The sequence below is a fragment of the Salvia miltiorrhiza genome, chromosome 6 (genome assembly GCF_028751815.1).
Source record: "Salvia miltiorrhiza cultivar Shanhuang (shh) chromosome 6, IMPLAD_Smil_shh, whole genome shotgun sequence".
Taxonomy (NCBI): domain Eukaryota; kingdom Viridiplantae; phylum Streptophyta; class Magnoliopsida; order Lamiales; family Lamiaceae; genus Salvia; species Salvia miltiorrhiza.
Window position 1 is genome coordinate 30,602,490 of NC_080392.1, and position 5,256 is coordinate 30,607,745.

Below are 5,256 nucleotides of genomic sequence, written 5' to 3' on the forward strand. Positions count from 1 at the left end.
GTCTGTTTGTGTTTGCCGACTGCTTTGATGTGATGTTATGTGAAATTACGTGACTGATTGATTATGTGATTTCTGTGACGTGTGTCATTATGACCAAGTTATTATGATTTTTATTTGAAACTTTAGCACTTGGAATTTTGATTAAGTTTCCAAAGCAAGTGCGGTTTATTTTTACCGAGAAATCAAATGATGTCGGTTTATGGAAATTTTTCCTAGCATAATTTTTTTAAAATTATTTTTCCTACGAGGAGGAATATTATAATTGAGTGAGTGCACTAATATTAGTGCTATAATTATTTTATTTGATCACATGAATAATTATGCTATGGTATTTTATTAATGAGTAACATTTCCATAAGTATTGTGATTATTATTTAATCATCCTTCTCACATTAATATTTTAATTTTCCAAGCATGTGACTAATTACCAAAATTTACCAAGTGTAGAGATTGAGAGTGTAGAGATTAGGCATTTAATGCCATATATTCTCAAAGATATCAAATCTTTACTTAAGATTTACAAATCTTTCATAAGATTTCCAAATCCATTTCATATCTTGCAAATTTCTCTCTCTCCTTTCCTCCCTAACTTTCGACCACCACCTCTCTCCCTTCTCTCTCACATTTCCTCCATTGTCAACCATGGGAGAAACCTTCGAAGCTTCACCAAAATATGCCAAACACATAAATCACCAACAAAATCCCACCTAAACACCTCCTATCAACTTGAATTCAAGAGAATCCTTGAAGATTGGCTTCAAGACTAGAGAGAGAAAGTTTGATATTTGGTGTAAACTTGGGTAAGTGATCTCTATATTCATAGATTAGACTTGTATGAGATTGTATGTGAGTATTCTTGAGAGTTTGAAGCAAGAAAATCACCCCCTTCATTTTTTTCTAAATTTTCGAAAATTTAGGTCTTCACCCCTTCAAAAATTTTTCTTTTTCTTTTCTTGATTTGGGGTGAAAAATGAGTTTTATATGATGTTTGGTGATGATTGATGGGTGTTGTGAAGTATATGCTTAGAGATGTGAAAGTTCGATGGAGTTTAGTTTACCCAAAATTGGGAACTTTTGAGTTGATGATTCAAATGATGAATTGATGATGTAGATGAGTCCATGAGATATATATGATGATGATTGATGGAGTAAATTGAGTATATGATGTCAATTGATGATTTTGATATGAGTTAGTTTACTAAAATTAGGGCTATGTGTATCTATGCTCTAATTTGTAAATTGATGGAGTATATGTGAGTTTAATTGGTTAATAATGATAGATCTATGAATGGATTAAAGATTCATAGGTGTTTGTAAAATTTTCAAAGAGTTTAGTTTAATAAAAATTAGGACTTTTGGTTTATGTGTCTATTAAGTGATTTGACTTAAGATATATGAAAGTGAGCATGATATTAGTGTTTTAATATGCTTGATTAAGTCTATTGTAAGCTAAGTAAAATTTGGACTTAGTTTAGTTTGAGTGAGTTTTTGAGTTTTCATATTTGGAGAGGTCAATGAATGATAAAATGAGGTCTAATTGATTTATGATCATTATGTGAACGTTTGTCATGCTTTTGTTAAGAGTTTGCGTTGATACGTGAGTTATCATTAGAGTTTAGTTTACATGATAAAAGGGGATTTATATGTGTAAAATGAGTTATATGATGTATGAGGTCATTAATGAGTGTTCGGGTAATTTTGAGCATGAGAATGAAAAGAGAATTGAATTGGTGCGTTCGTTGAAACGTTTCCCTTGAGATTTGAGTTAAGATGTAAAATAGGAGAGTTAATTTGAGTATGATGAGTATTATAATGTTTTTGAATATTTGTGAGTGTTATATGTGTTTAAGATGAGCTTTGATTGGTTTTCTTTGAAGGAATGTTGAGTTGAGCATTTAAGAGTTTGAGATGAGATTTTGGTGATTTTCGTAGGCTTACTGACCTACTGTGATCGACGATTTTTCGATGTCAAAAAGCTTTGCAAAATTTGATAGCAAGTCTCTACATGAGTCGTGAGCACCCCTGTAAAATTTCAAGTCATTTGGACTTCATTTACTATTTTTATAAAATACAAAACTTAAACTGCACATTTCTACCGAGAGTTGCAGAGAACAGGGAAAAGAGTCATTATTTTCAGTGGCTTCCTGTGTAATCTAGCCTTCCAAAGTTTTATGGTAATAACCTTATTGTGTTAGCTAGATATCCACCAAATTTGAGCCCAGTTTGACAACATTTACGATTTTTAAAAAATCAAAGTTTTCGATTGCTCAAAACTGCCGAATATGGTAGACTGTAGTAAAACAGTCATATCTCCCAAACCACTTGGAGTTTTTGACTCTACTGTTTTTTATATGAAACTAGACTGGAAGACCTTTCTTTTGGTATGAGTCTCGAGTCCAGAAGATGTCGGAGTCAGAACTGGTTAATTTTTGAAGTTGAGTCAGTGTGTAAACAGAGCATGTTTTGATGATGTTTGATTGTATTTTCTTATGTGCCTTACCTGTTGGTGTTGCCTATGTGTTTGAGTGAAAATTAGACGAGTCTGATATGAGAGATAAATCGAGACTTAGAACCATGATTTTCTTGAAACCTATCCTTGAGCTTAAGGATTTGAGATGAGTGGAGAGTCTATATAGAGTTGAATAAGGAGCTGGAATGTGAGATGGAGCAAGAGTTAAGGCATGAGATTTGTTAATGAGTTTCTAATCGAGATTCATTTTATGACATGAACCTTCGATGATGATGATGATCCCTGAAGACACGAGCAGAGCAAGGAAGTAAGTAACTCCGCTTTGACGGGAGATTTTGAGTAAGGTCTTCAGGTGGGCAATATTTTGAGTATATGTTTATCATATGAGCCTTCTAAAATGATTTTATGATGTTATGAGATTAACAAATGTTTTGAGATAAATGATATTTGAGAACTGTTTGACTTGCCAATTTTTGATGTTAAGCTTGTGTGTTACCACCCTCTACTGATGAGACGAATTCGGTCCTGCCACAAGCGGGATTTTGTGCACAGAGGTGACTGTGAGCCGTCTTCGGGTCGGCCGGTCACGGTACTTGAGAGGGAGGCCTACTTCTCAGCACCTTAATTATGATGATGAGTTGTAGATGCGGTACATACATGTTGATTACTTTGTCTGCAGACACTTATTTATGATGTTGATTATGAAAACTGCATGCACATATTCTTTTAATGCTAGCTTATTTCTGTGTATTGCTGAGATGTGGCAAGCTTCAAACTTATAGCTCTAAGAGCACCTTTCTTGTTTTTCGGCATTTGCCCACTGAGTATTATGTACTCACGCCCTGCATGTATTTCTAAATGTGCAGGCTAAGCGAGGAGTGAGATTGGTTTGGTGCTGGTGGGGGATCGTTAGATGACGTATTTACTTTATCGTATTTCCTTTTTAACGATAAAGTCTTGATGTGGAATTACTTTGAACATGAATCAAGTAATATACTCACGGTTATGTGTCTTCATACATATAATCGGTTCGTCTTTTGCTGCGATACTCTGCATATTATGTTTCCTTATGAAAAATAAGCTATACATGTTTTGTTTTTGTTCGTGAAATTCCTGATAATTAAAAAGTTATAACGACGTTGACAATTTTACCCTTGGGTTCATTTATGATGATTTTCCTTAGCATTCTTTAATGCGAGCTTCCGCTTGATGTTCGACCTATTCTTCTTATCTTTTATTCTTTTAAAAATAGTCGTATCGATACTCGTACCCCACTATCACTAGTGTCGGGAATCGGGCTGCGACAGGGTGGTATCAGAGCAGGTCATCTGCTCTGAGTCTATTGCTTGACTGAGTTGAACCTTTGATTACTGATATCTTTTTAAATTGTGTACTAGTCTAATTTGAATTCTTAGGCTAGTTTGAGAAAGTCAATTTGAAACGAAACCCCAGCACCCCATCTCCTCCGGCTTAACAAGGTAAGAGGTTGATGTTGTTTCTTATTACTTTCCTGTTGAGGGCTGGGTTTGATTCACTAATGAGTTATGAATTGTTTTGATGACAAAATTGTTTGAGATGATGAATTCTGATACGAGGCAGTTGATGTGGAATATGAGGAGAGATGTTGAGGCTAGTATAGCCAATGTCCCACCGTACCAAACGAGGATGAAGTCGAGAAGAGGCAGCGATACAGAGACGATATAGTGAGGCGATGCGCCGTTGGTTCAGGACTACTGGACCGAGAGAGGGCGATACTCTTGGAGAATTTCTAGCGCATTACCACCGTCGTTGGTTGGAGGCTAGTATCCATAGGATTGACGAGGCTGAGGCCATCACTCACCTGATTCCACAGCTGCCACCCGAGTGGCATGATTGGGCGGCTTCGCTGGTGCCGCAACATATCTTGAGGACTGAGTTCAGGCATTTCGTGGGCGCCGATTTTCGTGGCTTCATCGTGACTTTGAGCCACCGCTACCTTGCTTATGGCGAGCCACCTTCACCGCCGTATGGAGAGTCTGAGGGACCAGCCCGGGGAAAGGAGCTTGTTGTTGTGCCCCCACTTCCCGAGGAGCCATTTCCGATTGACCCTCTACCCCCAGCTGATCCGATTCCAGTTTCTTTTGAGCCTGATGTTTCAGAGCCGATGGTCTTCGAGGCGTACTCTCCAGTGGTAGAGCATGACCCGTTTGCAATTCTATCACTTATTCCTTTTCCCAGCGCTGAGTTACCACCTTGGGATTGGACACCGGCGACGGCACCTTCGCCATTGCCACCTGTTGAGTCGGCGCAGCCGATTGTATCTACTAAGCCTGAGATACAGTATGTTCTCTTCTATCCTTATCCGAGGGTTGCCCCGTTGCCTGAGCCGGGCACTTTGGCTTTTCAGACGTATGTGCACTAGATTTTATATCACCCGTCCCGAGACGCCCAGGAGGGAAGGTCTCGGCCAGTACACCTGGACAGTGATGAGGAGGACCCGGATGAGGAAACTCCAGAGATGACGATCGGCCAAGGACGGACCCAGCCATTAAAGCGTCATATTACTGCCGACGGAGTCGAGACAGGGGTACCTGTTCCCGAGGTGCCGGTTTATGGTCCGATGATGGACACCGACGTCGAGGATGAGCCGAGCGACGATAGCGTCTACCGACTGATCGACGAGTACGAGAGTCAGGAGTCGGAGCCGAGCGAGGAGACGGAGCCGAGTGAGGATGTGGAGGTTGACGATGCGACGAGCAGGATTTCAGGAGACGACGACTAGCGATCACGTGTATCTAGTAGACGCG

General features: G+C 39.1%; 1 long non-coding RNA gene across 1 annotated transcript; it reads left to right on the forward strand.

Moving 5' to 3' along the window:
• Positions 1-552: 552 nt before the first annotated feature.
• LOC130989056 (uncharacterized) lies at positions 553-3,917 on the forward strand. Its single transcript, XR_009090431.1, has 3 exons — positions 553-800; positions 2,759-2,822; positions 3,337-3,917. It is a non-coding gene; the product is annotated as an uncharacterized LOC130989056 (long non-coding RNA).
• The last annotated feature ends 1,339 nt before the right edge of the window (positions 3,918-5,256 follow it).